This window comes from Mustela putorius, unplaced genomic scaffold (assembly GCF_011764305.1).
Source record: "Mustela putorius furo isolate JIRA1106 unplaced genomic scaffold, ASM1176430v1.1 tig00000813_pilon_pilon_pilon, whole genome shotgun sequence".
Classification (NCBI taxonomy): domain Eukaryota; kingdom Metazoa; phylum Chordata; class Mammalia; order Carnivora; family Mustelidae; genus Mustela; species Mustela putorius.
In genome coordinates this window covers 5,706,879-5,720,378 of record NW_025421485.1, presented here as the reverse complement: position 1 = coordinate 5,720,378, position 13,500 = coordinate 5,706,879, and the positions used below count along the sequence as shown (strand labels likewise).

The 13,500-nt window shown below is 48.9% G+C and overlaps 1 long non-coding RNA gene across 4 annotated transcripts; it reads left to right on the top strand.

Moving 5' to 3' along the window:
• Positions 1-1,317: 1,317 nt before the first annotated feature.
• Positions 1,318-13,243, top strand: LOC106005192. Of its 4 annotated transcripts, none has more exons than XR_006608069.1 (6): positions 4,294-5,097; positions 5,687-5,820; positions 6,797-7,788; positions 8,119-8,325; positions 10,040-10,145; positions 11,264-13,243. It is a non-coding gene; the product is annotated as an uncharacterized LOC106005192 (long non-coding RNA). The 4 variants fall into 4 exon arrangements; XR_006608071.1 differs by having other exon boundaries at positions 4,294-5,820; positions 6,797-7,449; positions 7,690-7,788; XR_006608070.1 differs by lacking the exons at positions 4,294-5,097; positions 5,687-5,820 and adding an exon at positions 1,318-1,859.
• Positions 13,244-13,500: the final 257 nt, after the last annotated feature.

The window sequence follows — 13,500 nt, the reverse complement described above, 5'->3', positions numbered from 1 at the left end:
GGCAGGCACAGCTCCAGTGAAATGCCAATTGAATATTACCCCCACCTTAAAAGACCACCAGAGACGTGAGTCAAAGCCAATCAGCAAGGGTCGTTTATTGCAGGTTCGAACCTGGACCTCTGCGGCGCTCGTTGCCGATAACGCCGAGAGGTCCAGAGCTGGGTTGGTGCAGGGTTTTTATAGACAGGTACAAACAAGTTTCGGGTGGGGCTGAGCTGATTGATTGATAGTTTGAACAGGCATACTTGGCGTCAGTGAATTGGGTCAGGGGACCCTGCGCGAAAGCAGACAAAGCAATCTTACAGAAGCAGAACTGGCCGGTTAGTGCGGTTAGTGCGGAAAAAAGCACTATCAGGATATTGAAGGCCTAGTTACTATCAAGTAAAGACAATTGGGAGTCTCCTGGTGGAATGTTACATTCCTGCTATCAAGCATCCTTGTTAATGAGATTTAGGTTTAGAAGAAATTGAACTTTATTTACTTTTCCTTCTACCTCCGCCTCCTTCCGTTTTCATGGAGGGGAGGGTGACATTAGGGCTTGAGGAACTGAGTTCTGTGTCCCTGGAAATTGGGCTATTGATAAGGTAACTTCTTTGTTGTAAATCTCAAGGACATTTGCAAACCAAGGGAGACTCCTACCTTGCAGGACTGTGATCTCTGCAAGTTAACTATTTATCGTTTTATGGCAGTCAGGGGTGCCTGAGGAATGCTACACCTATGGAGGGGAGCGGGCGAATTGGGGGGTGCAAGGCGCCAGCCTTTGCTTTGTCCTCAGCCAGCCTCCTGCTCCTTCACCAGCTGAACCTACCTGACCGGAAGTGTGGGTTGACAGTCACCTGCCCTTCCTCCTTGGCTTTTCCTCTCCTCTTCGTTTTCTTCCTTCCCTCTCCCTCCTCTACCCACTTTCCTCTTTCATCTCACAATGCTTCCTGCCACCGGGCCCTACAGACACAACTGGCAGCTCCCTCGGTGGGCTGGGATCTGCTGCATGATTCTAAACATTGTTTAGAAACTTGTAAAACAAAGCAAGATCAATGATCAAGTTTTGACCCCCCCCCTTCCTGCAAAAAAATTTTTTATTTTATGTTTTTTTGGTTAACTACTGCTGGGAAAGGAAACCAGGGAGAAAACCATTTGCAGATTATCTCAGACTTTGAAGTGAGAACCGCAGGCCTGACCCCAGTTCACCTACAGCTGACTGTAAACAGAAACCACAGCTATGTGAAGCAAGGCTCACACCCGCACACCCCAGCACCCCCCCACCAACCCCATGCTCGGCTGCCCCCCCACCCCTGCTCAGAGCCCCACACCCTCCAGAACCCAGAGACGCAACAGCCAAGGGGTGCTCAAACCTTTCCCTTTTCAAGACTTTTTTATTGGAGTGGAACACATCCGCCAGGAAGCACACTGCTGATCGCCTTCCCCTGGTGCGGGCCCTGGGCTCCTTCCTGCCACTGCCACACGTTACCCAGCGCCATTTTCCTCTGCGCATCCAACTCCGCACTGGGTCAAGCTCCGTGAAGGCAGGCCCTGTGTGTTAGGATGTGAGCCAGACCTTGCTGTTTGCCGGTTCTGCCTCCGTTCCCTCCTCTGAGACGGCCTCCGGGTTTTGTTGGGTGGAACTGTGATCAAAGGGCCTTGTCCTTCCTTGGTCCTTGGTGACAAAAAGATGGAAATGTCTGGAACCTGGTTTTGAAGAGCCCGTCCTCTGGCTCCTTGGGTTTTCTCCTCTGAGAAGCTGGCTCTTCATCTCTTCTGTCAACACTGTGAGGTACCCAGTCGGAGGGCCCTTCCACCTCTTACAGTCAAAGAACCCAACCAAAGATGGTGCTTTCTTCGTCTTCGTGCCCCCAGATACGGTAAGCGGCCAAACACACAGCAGGTCTCAAAGCCATTGGGTGGAATTTAGTGGTGTTGACTTCCCTTTCAGTCTGTGGGCTACAGAGATACAACCTAACAGGACTCTCACCCCACCCTGCAAGCCTGGTCCCTCCTTTCTCAGTAGGTGTGGGCCCCGTCCCGAATGAACCCTGTGGAACTCTGACCAAGCTACCCACTTCCAGCTTCCCCACCATCTCCTGTCTCTCTTCTCAACCTCTGACCACCACCCAGTTCTGCTTTTCCCAGGAGATCTAAAGACATTAAACAACACCACTTGAGTATATCAGTTAACAGAATGCACAGAAAATCAAATCAAATCAAATTAAAAATCAGAAATAGGTTGGGATCTTTTTAAAACGTGGATTTAGAAGGGAGGTTTCCATATGGGCAACTAAGTCACAGGTCCTGACTGGGGGAAGGCACGAGGTCCCACACCTTTTCTCTCTTTCTCAGCCTGGCTTTCCTCTAGCACTTACTGTCAGCACTACTACAAGAAAAACCCCTGTTTCTTCTACTCACACTCACACCTACACTTCTGGTGCAAAATGTGTGGGTTTTCACCCCACACTAACTAATTCTCCCAACACTCGGCACCATCTGGGTTCCTACAGTTAATTCAGTTTGGACACCGACTCCCTGTGGTTAGTGCAGATCGCAGAGACGAAGGGCGGGTACCACAAGACCGCCTTCATTTCCGATGCCAACAGCAAGGAGTGGAGCCCCAGCTTCGCCTGTACTTCTAATATTGCTACAAGCTGAGGGTTCCCATACCCACCCGCAGTTTCAATAATCCGTTCTCATGGCTCGCAGAACTCGAGGAAATATTACACACACCACTCGCCAGTCTACTAGATAAGGAAGGACACAGGTGAACATCCAGGCGAAGGGGTGCACAGGGCAAGGTCCGGAAGGGCCCCAAGTGCAGAGGCTTCTGTCCCTGTGGCCTTGGGACATTCTGCCCTCCCACATGAGGGTGTGTTCCCCAAACGGGAAGCTCTCTGACCTGCATAATGTAGGGATTTTTATGGCTGCTTCGTCATGTAGGAATGACCCATTATTAACTCAATCCTAGCCCCTCTTTCCTCCACGAAGGATGGGGGCTGGGGCCGAAAGTTCCACACTTCTAATCATGGTTTGGTTCTTCCTGGTGACCAGACCGTTTCCGAAGCCACCGTGGAGCCCAGGGAGAGTCGTCTCATCAGAACAAGAGATGCGCCCCTTGCGCAGGAAATCCCAAGGGATTTAGTAGCTCTGTGTCAGGAACCGGGGACAATATACATATATGTTTCTTATTGCACAGTTGCTCCTAGAGAAGTTAATGAATCACAAATGTGAAGGGACTGTCTATCGTTGTCTGGTATTGTCACTTAACCACTGAATGCCCATGTGACGTTTGAGTACTTTACTTTCTTTTATAAAAATTTATTGATTTTTATTTTAGAGAGAGAGAGAGAGATAGCCTGTGAGTAGGGGGAGGCGCAGAGGAAGAGAGAGGGTCTCAAGCAGACTCCCCACTGAGTGCAGAGCCAGACACGGGGCTCGATCCCACAACCCTGTGATCATAACCTGAGATGAAACTGAGAGTTGGGCGCTTAACCGACTGAGCCACCCGGGTGCCTCTGAATGCTTCTCTTTCTTAAACTCACACAGGGTAGAGATTTGTTCCGTCATTTTTGGACAGAACAGCTGCCCAGTAGAAAAGCAGTGGAGGGATCATTGCTTGCCTGAGTCTATTACCGCTTTCTGCCTTTCTTTCCAAGTTCACTTTTGTTGATAGACATTTTCTGTACATAGAAGTAGAGAGAATTGCATATGGACCACCAAAATCTATCACCCCCTTTCTGCAATGATCATTTTGCTCTTCTTGTTTCATCGACATATGCAGCAACAGTTTTGCTTTTTTGCTGGAGTAGTTTAAAGCAAATCTTAGTCATCATGAAATTTTAAGACTTCAGTATAGACTTCTAATAGGACAGGATTAAAAAATACTTTATTTATTTATGAGAGAGAGAAAGAGAGAGCACACACATGTGCTTATGTGGGAGGAGGGGCAGAGGGAGAAGCAGACTCCCCTCTGAGTAAGAAGCCCAATGCAGGACTCTATCCTAGGACCCCATGATCATGACCTGAGTCGAGGGCAGACACCCAACAAAATGAGCCACTCAGGTGTCCTTCTTAATATCATCTTAATACTTGGGCCAGATGCAGTTTTCCTCAACTATCTGAAAAGATTCTTTTTACAGCTGTTTTGTTCAAATTAGGACCCTAAAAGAGTGCATGTGACACTGGATTGGTATGTCTCTATGTCTGTTTTCAGGATGCCAGGTAGGAGAAGCCGGGTCATGGTCTGTGTTCCACCCATGGGGCCCCCCGTCCTGGTGCCAGATGGCCTGGGCCTTGGTGTTTTTTCAGCGTAGCTTAAATGACAAAAGTTGTGGCCCCATGTTGAAACAGGGAGGACTAACTCCTGGGAACCCTTCACCAGGGACAGATACATTCCCCAGCTTCCCCACCTTCTGTGGGCCCTGTTCTAGATGGTTCTTCAGGAGGTCCCCAGCTGGACTGAGCCCAGTCACCCAGGGGTAACCATCCCTGATTGGTCTTGTTGTTAATGTATTAGTAAAGGGTGAGCAACTGCTTTGTTTTCTGTTCCCCCAGGTTTCACTTTCCTCCTTCCCTCACTTCTTCCGGGGACCGTCTCCCACGTGAAACCCGTCTGCCCCAAACCCTCGTCTCAAGCCCTTCCTCTGGTGACTCCAGAGGGTTGGCCAGATTTAGGTTCCTTTTCTTTTTCTCTTTTTGGTAGTTTGGCGTCTCAGGTGCTGCAGTGTGCTTTCTGTTGTCCCTTACTGCCCCGGCAGCGTGTCCGATGGGGTCCTGCTAGTATTTGTGCCTTAGAATATCAGGGATCCAGCGGGAAGCTTCCAGAGCCTTCCTCTGATCTTACCTTGCAACCATTCTGGACGGACTCCCCCTGCATTTATAGCTAAGCTCTTCCACTGCTGATAGATGTTTTCTGCCTTTAGGTAGCACGCTTTCCGTTCAACAGGAGGTGACGTGTCTGGCCCCCCTCATGTGTCTCCCAAAGCAGCAGCATTTAGTTCCCCTCCCCTCCATAGAGCCTTCGTGCATGAGTCATTTCTGCTGGGGGTCTGTGTGTTTTCAAGTCCTCGTGGACGGAACACTTGGTATCACAAAAATAGAAGCTCATCCAAGGTGTGTTTTGCTCAGCTGGCTGGCTGTTAACCAATTCATGGGAGGCTTAGCACCTTGTAATGGAAAAGCAGAGGGGGGACTACGGTGGCTGGGCGAGGGCATGAGTGTGGGCGTGTGAGTGCGTGTATGTGCGCGTGCGTGTGCGTGTGCATGTGCACACAAGACCTCTTTCCCCTTGGGTGGTACAGATCACTCCCTACTCAGAATAGTTTTTCCTTCTGAAAAGCCTTCCCCCTTCTTATTCCACTCATTAGCCCCAAGTATCCACCCCCTCCCTGTGCAAAATGCCTGAAATGGAACACGGTAAGGTAGAAGGTAGCTCCATAGTGAGGATAGCATGGGATTTTGAGTTAGACGATCTGATGGTTCACTGTGTGACCCTGGGCAGTCGCTGAACCACTACGGGCTTGATTTTTCTTCCCTTTAAGTTGGGTATAATAAAACTATGTGTTAGAACACTTTAACTTAATAAATGAAATGAGAGTGCATTATGAAAAAAAGAATACTGTCAATAGTAAAAGCTTGTATGAACAAACGGGGATATTTTCCTGTCTCAGTGGGGATAGATTTTCAATATTTCCTTGGACAGGTTTTGATAGGAATAAAGGAAGGAGATCAAACCAGACAGGGTGCTTAGTTGCGAACAACAGGAGCAAACTCAGCCTAAGCGAAGGAGACAAGACACTTTTCAACAGTCTATCGAGAGGTTTTCAGACCTGACAGGTGAGTTTGAGGATCAGGAAGGAGCAGCTCTGGGCAATGACCACAGTCATGGCCAAGACCGTGCTATGGACTTGGGACACTGGCATGGCCACTTGTGAGCTCGGGACGGTGCAGCTTGCTCTGGAATGAAAGGTTTGTGTCCTGGGGCAGTTGGTACCTCTTGCTACCAGATGGTTCTCTGTGGGCCCTGTTCCTTTGGCAGCATCTGGGTGGGCCGCTGAGGGGCCCAGTCACTGTCTGTGCCCCCTTGTGGGAAGCTGGGTCTGTGGGCCACTGGTGTCTCCATGTCCATGCTGGGAAACACTGAGGGAGGAGATTCCCAGATCAATAAGCAGGAGCACCAGTGGGATGAGGTGGGAGGCTGATGGAGGCCAAAATAAACACTGATGCTGTCATACTATTGATTATTGATTATTGACCAAGACTTCCTGACAGATACTTGTCAAGGAACGACAGTGGCTGAGTATCATGGCGGCCAGATAATAGACAGGACATAGGTCATTTCTTTTTTCTTTTTTTTTGACAGAGAGAGAGAGATAGCAAGAGAGGGAACACAAGCAGGGGGAGGGCCAGATGGAGAGACAGAAGCAGGCTCCCCATTGAGCAGGGAGCCGACTCAGGACTCCATGCCAGGACCCCGGGATCATGACCTGAACCAAAGGCAGATGCTTAACAACTGAGCCACCCAGGTGCCCTGACATAGATCATTTCTGCTCTAAAACAGAAATCATGTAAACAATGGAATGCCACAGAGTGAAGTCATTTGTAGCCATTACTAACAGTTCTGATGAAAATGTGGGAAGATGCTTTTCATATATGCTAATGAAAAGCAAAGGAGCAGGCTAACTTGTATCCGTGCTTGATTAGAAGTGTTTAAGAGAATTGTGTGTATGGGAACTAATGTGCAAAATAGAAAAGAATTATTTGGGGTTGGGATTATAGGTGATTTTTATTTATAAACACTTTTTCCTGAAAGGAACTTAAGAAATGCAGCAAGGATTCTGAGATACATACTTACAGGCAAAACAAGAACTCCTTGGGGAATGATGTTACAGTACCCCAAACCTGACCAGCATCCCCGTGTGCTACACCAAGAAGGATCCAGTTGCAAAGTGGAGGAAACAAATGCAGGTCAGAGGTGCTGGTAATGTGGACACCTGCCTCTCTCTCTCTCTCTGTCTCTGTCTCTCCCTTCAGAAAAGTTGATTCCCAAGACTCTAGCAAGTGGCCCATTGCTAAACCCTGTGCAATGTTTCTTTGCTGCTAGGACTCCTTCACCCTTCTTCTGCCAGATTTTACAATGCGAGTCTCCTCATCCAGCGCCCCATCCCTGATCATATTTGTGTGAATTGTCCTCACGGGAGGAGAACGCTGCGCTCTTGGCTGGAAAAAGGCTTATTTCTAATTTGTCCACTTCTGTTTCTCTTGAGACCATGATCCAGCACTCATCCTGCCTCTGAACCCACCAGCCAACAGACCTGACTTCCGCAGGAGAAAAAGAGATGCTGTCTTCTTGACATAAGAACTTCAAAATAACACGGGCTGTGAAGTGCTGAGCTGCCCCCAGCTTATGGCCTTGTTTCTTTGACAGATGAGGCATTGCAATACGTACAGTTGGCCCTCCAGGCGGTAATCTGATTATTGCCAAGTGCTAGTCGCTGTTGGGAATTTGTCACATGGAAGCCCACTTCATATAGGCTGGACAGGCAGAGGCTTCAATTAACAGTGGCTTTTGTAGAAACAACTACACGCACAGGATCACTAAAGTCAAGGTCACGGGGTTTGCTAGATACAGTCAGAGGGCATTTCCAAGAGGTGGCCCTCCGTCTTCTACTGGCTGTATGTAAGCTCTCTGTCTCTGTCTTGAAGTTCTAGTCAGCCCCATAGCGGCCACGTCTCCTGTTTCATCCATGACTTGAGAGGTGGAAAATGTAACTCGGTATCACTCACTTAGACGTGCAGAGAAAAGTAAGTGCAATTTTTAGATTTTCCATAATTAATATGGTCTTCCTCCTGGTACCCCTCTCCTCCACCCTCCCACTTGCTGATTAATGACAACAATTAATTTACTACTGAATCCTGTTTAAACATGGTCAGATCTGTCCATTTAACTGGACCTGTTAGGGAACTTCCGTTTGGATAAAGATGGTCAATTGATAAGACTCTTCTCCTTTTGTCTCTCGGGCTCTGAGATGGTGTATGGGTGTATGGAGAAGACTATACCTTTGTTTATAGCCACAGTGGGGACTTGGGGGTGCCCAGTGATGGTGTCCTCTCCTCTCTGTCCCTGGCTTATAGGTTTGGTCTACCTGGACTCCTCCTGTTTGCCAAAGTCTGAAGCTAATGGAACTTGCTACCTGGCTTCCGCCTACTTGGCATGGGTTTGGCCGGGCACCGTGACTGCAGATCCCTGAGTGTTTGCCCTGTTTGGCACCCTGCCATGCCTGGCTTCCCTCCCCAAGTTCTGCCACGGTTCTTGTCCTCCTGTCCCGACAACCTCCTTAGGTAAGGCCTTCTGCCTTTGATATCACCTTGAACTGGTTGGGTGCTCTCTTTCCCTGTCCATGTCTGAGCTTGGATAGTGGATTTTGGGACTCACATGTCATGTGCTTTTTCTCCTCACTATCTTCCCTCTCTTTCTTCCATCCATGAAACCAGGGAAAGGGTGGACTTTTCCTGTCCTTCCCTTACCTCATATCTGTCTCACTGACCCTCCAGCTAAACTTCAGTGATGAACTAGATCTCTCCTACAAGCCTCATGGGAACTCTGTAGACCACGGGGGAGAACGCCAAGCTCCCATATTTGATACACCAAAGGAATAAAGGAATTTGGAAAATCTTTTCCTTAGATAACAGCCTGACTTGCAAAACAATTTCCTGCTGCCAGAGATTATTTTTGGATATAGAAGCTCAGTATTACTTTATTACCCATTTTTTGGTTCCATTTGTAACAAATTCTAAACTCCCTCCGGGCAAAGGTCTTTGTACTTGTGAAAACACCATAATTCTATTTTGGGAATCCTTTATTTGGCACTCAGTCTATCTAAAACTGGGCTTTTCCTCTCCCATTGCTGACTTCATTTTCTTAAAGTTCTACTTTGATCGTGTCACTGTCCTGTACAAAACCCTTCAACGGCTTCTCCTTGCCTTGGAACCAACTCCTGGGGCTCCGCCCCTCCATACCTCCATCTCCCCAGACTCTCCTTTATAACTGTCTCTTTAGCAATACCACCAAAACTTTTTGCTTGCTTTCTTCCAAGTCTCTGCTCATCTAAACATCCTCCCCCCTTCTGCCTTTTGAAATCGCAACATTTCCCAAAGCCCTCTGCCAATACCATCTCCTCCGTGATGGTCTTCAGAGCATCTCGGTGACCCTCTCCCTTCTGTCCTTCCATAGCTCTCCTGCTGGACACTTAACCCAGCCTGCTTCATTGAGTTGGCACAATGGAGTCTGTACCGTGAAGGTGGTTACTTGTGACAGGGAAGCATGTCAGAGTCCCAGAGTCAAGCTGGTTAAAGCAGCGACTGAAAGACAGAATCATCTCCTAGGCAGAACCTCTCTCAGGAAAGGAGCAGGACGAGCATGATTTCATGACTTGACTGTAATCCATTCAGTGGAATTAATGGATGAAATAAAAAAAAAATGTTTCAGTGGAAGTGAACACGGACTATAGAAAAGCAGGGGTGAGAGAGGCCATCACAGGCAGTGTGTCTTTGGCCCTGACCAGGTGACATGAGCTCAGCGTCCCCACGACAGCCTGCCTTGCAGCGGAAATGAAGGTGTGTGACAAACATTGCTGATGACATTGGCCTAGTCTCTCACTCCTCCACCTTCCTCTGGCATCTGCCTCCTATGTAGACACCCTCAGGTGTGCTGGCGAGTTGATCCAAACATTCTGGGATGCTAGACAGCCGTCTTTGGGTCTTTAGCTCACACACAGGTGACCAGCTAATCTGCTAGTCTCAGGAGCTTGGTCGTGTGAACCAGTCTCAGGTGTTTGCCTGAGATCAGACACCGAATGTGGTGACCATGTCGATATCATGTCTGCTGGGGGCTTTGTGTGGGCTGTGGTCAGCTTGCCCGGGGAAGATCTCTGCAACAAAATACAGCACCTGTCTTGTTTTTGTAATTGTTCTAGGATGTTTAGGGCAGGAAGTGTACCTGCTACTGGTGTGTGCCTTTGTAGCAGGTGTCCCACGCCCTTGCATTCGATTATAGGCATCCAGGAAATAGTTGCTGAACAGACCTTAGAAGCTGCCTCCCCGGGAAAAGGAACTTGCTGAAGTCCCGAAACAGCAGTAGCAATGGACAATTTGGTCTGGAGGTAAGACCTATAAAGACAAAGTGTGGGCCTTAGGATGGCCGTGTGTGTCCTCAGGGATGTGACCCAGGGGGAGAGAAAATTATTGGACAAGCTGGAGGAACTCCATTTAACAATGCTCATGGGGCACTTTGCATCCCAACAGAAGTGCACTGATGAGTAAACAGTCTCTAGCCAGGGACCCAAAGTGGCTCAGAGAATTCAAAACCAAAGAACCATGGAGGAAATTTGACCAGGATACATTCCCATCGTAAAGGACAGGCCCAGGATGAGGACAGGCCCCTCAGGCCATGGACAGGCCACCTCATGTTGTCTATGTGACTCGGGTTGTTGGCAGGTCCCGCAGGCCCCCACTCTCGGTCTGGGAGTGTACCTCTTCTCTCATGCATACATTTGCTCCAGCTCTCATTCCCTTGCCCTCAGACTGAGGCTGCCTCCTCCAGCTGGGACCTGGTCTTGCTTCCAGGGGACAAGACGCAATGCTCTTCTGTTACTTAATTTTTCTGCCGTTAACCCTTTCTATCTTGATTACTGTTTAGTGAAACCTTGTCTCCAGAGATAGTTTCTTCTTTAAAACCACACACTCTTAGAAAAACACAATTCACAAAAGCTAAAATATAGAGGTATTAAGCAATTGTACAACAAAGTACACTAAATTGAAAATAATAGATTATTTGCAGGGTTGCTGTTAAAATTTCAATTTACACAAATTTTACTTGGGTACAACTTTAGCAACCATTGTGTTTGGCAGAAATGGCTCATCTGAGTGAAAAAGAAGGGACTCCATGGGGTGTCTGAGTGACTCGGTCGGTTAAGCATCCAAGTCTTGATTTTGGCCCAGATCATGATCTCAGGGTCATGGGATTCGAGCCCTGCATCAGGCTCTGCACTGGGCATGGAGCCAGATTCTCTCTCTCCCTCTGCCTCTCCCTCCTGTCCCCCTGCTCTCTGACTCTCTGTCTTTCTCTCGAAGGAGGAGGAGGAGGAAGAGGAAGAGGAAGAAGAAGAACAAGGAAGAGGAGGAGGAGGAGGAGAAGGGATTCCCCATATGCCCTGGTGGGTTTGGGGTTCTGGACGAGACTTCCACAGGGAGCTTTAAATCAGGGTCTTCTGTTTTGCAGGGACTAATGGGTCATTGTGGAGAGGATATCGTAGGTGATCCGGGCCTGAGATGGCCATATTGCAAAGCCCTAGAGAGGAGGGACTAGAACGGGGACGGTGCTGAACCCTGACCGTTCCCACTAACGGACCGCGCAACAAGGGAACACAAGAAGAAGCCATGGATGAGGGAGGTCTTCCATTCAGCTCTAGAACTTGTCTTCCTGCATAAAGAAAGGCAGTCTACAAAACGTCCCCCAGGCCCTGCTGCTGTGACCGACATATAGAGAGGAAGGTTTTCAGAATTGTTCCCCCTGGAAGGAAAGTGCCCGGAGAGAACAGCCATCCCCACGGCAGCTTCGGATCCACACACAGATCCCGCAGGACAAAGGGAAACATCCAGGCAGGAGGACGGCGGGTAAAGCCCCGGCCGCTGAGAGGGGACTTGGCAGACAGAAAGAAGGAGACCTCTCTGTAGAGTTCATGGACACCCACAGATCCTGTTTCGTCATGGTTTTTTGGGGCTGGAATGGATCAAACTCCAAGACGGTGATGAGAAAAACTGACCTGGGCTGGAACTGGGAGACGGCACCCAATGCCCCCCACTGGGGGTTTAAGCAACACCCACCGGGGTGATCCTGGCTGGTCATGCCAGACTCCCTCTGCGGTCATACTTTTATTCTGCTTGTGTGTTTATATGTACCTTTATATCTGGAGCCACCTCTAAATTAAATTGAATTTTTTCACATTAAAACACTCATAATTTTTAAAATCTTTTAAAAAGTATTTGTATTTGATGTACAATGAATCAGCATGAAGGCAGGGACCCTGGATGACTCCATTCAAGAAAATTCGTTTAATCCAACCTAACGCAGCCTGTGTCCGCTGCATCCTGATGGAAATACCAGTGGCACCTTTTGTGGCCTCGTTACTGGATCAGACTGAGCTGGTTAGAGCAGACTCGGCAAGAGCAAGAACCCTGGCCAGATTTCCCTGGATGGCGCCCCAGTAGAGCCTCCGGGGACCCATCTTGCCGTCTCAGGCACAACGAGGCAAAAGGCGTGACCTTGCCGTTCTCTGTGGATGTTCCTGCGTCTGAGTAATCAGAAACACACATGCGTAAAGAGACGCACCTGACCCGTCCACTCTAGAGCGTGGGGACGATTTTCTGCAGCTACCCTCTTCGCTCTCAAGGTACAAAGTACGAGACCCTCTGTAGGAATTGATTGGGAAAATACATGTCGTGGCCGCTGCGTCCTCTCTGGAGGTGAGCCTGGGAAGGGCAAAGTCTGTTGGGATGGCCTCTGTCTTGTCCTTGCTCATGCCTGGCCTGCGTTTGCTTTCCTTGGGCTGGGGCCAGACCCTATTGGAGGATTTGGTTTGCTGACTGGCAGGTCCTTCTCGGGGGCTGTCTGGAGACCCCGAGGCTTGGGTAGAGGAGCTGAGGCAGTGCCTGGCGGGACTGCGTCCAGGTCCTGGTGACTTGAGCCTGAGGACGAGACAGCCACCTGGAGACAGCTCTCGGCTTACAATGTGTAGATTTGAAACCACAGTCATCAAGTTTACACTCTGCTGCCTTCGACTTTCTCAGCTTTGTTTCCTTGAATGAAGAGTAGATATTTACTCTACTTACAAAGTAAACCGTTTTAGGCAGCGGACAACTGACAGAACATTCCCGACTCTTGGGATGGCCCGGAAGACTCTTCAGCTGCATGATCTTATTTTCCAGAAGGAACCATGAGCCCCTCCTCATGCCTCGGAGCCTCCTCTGCCCAAGTTTTCTGGACTTCTGGCGTTTGCTGCACCTGCTGTGGGCAACGCCCCCTCCCACAGGCAGCTCCCCCGCCCCAGCCTCAGCCTGGCTCCTACTTCAGCTTCCCGGCCCTGACCTGGGATTTCTGGCTCTTCCTGACAATGTGTCTCAAAGCCCTCTGGTCAGCACAGAGATGTACAAGCTCTTTCATTTTCTCACCGTGACATATTAAAGGCATTTGAAGTCTCAACTTAGAATTACTCCCTCGATACCTTTTAATCCTTCTCGATACCCTCTGGGCAGCCATAGCCAGGGGGGCAAAGCCATTAGTGACTCTCTGACTATGACACAAAGTGGCTGATGGGTTTCTCACAGGCCCTGTCATTTTTAATTTTTTTTTAAAGGACTAAATGCCACATAAACACCACTACACGTCTGGCCTTAGCAGAAGTTCAATTGAAGTGCAACTTTGCTGAGATATGCGGGTTTTATTTTATTTATTTTAAA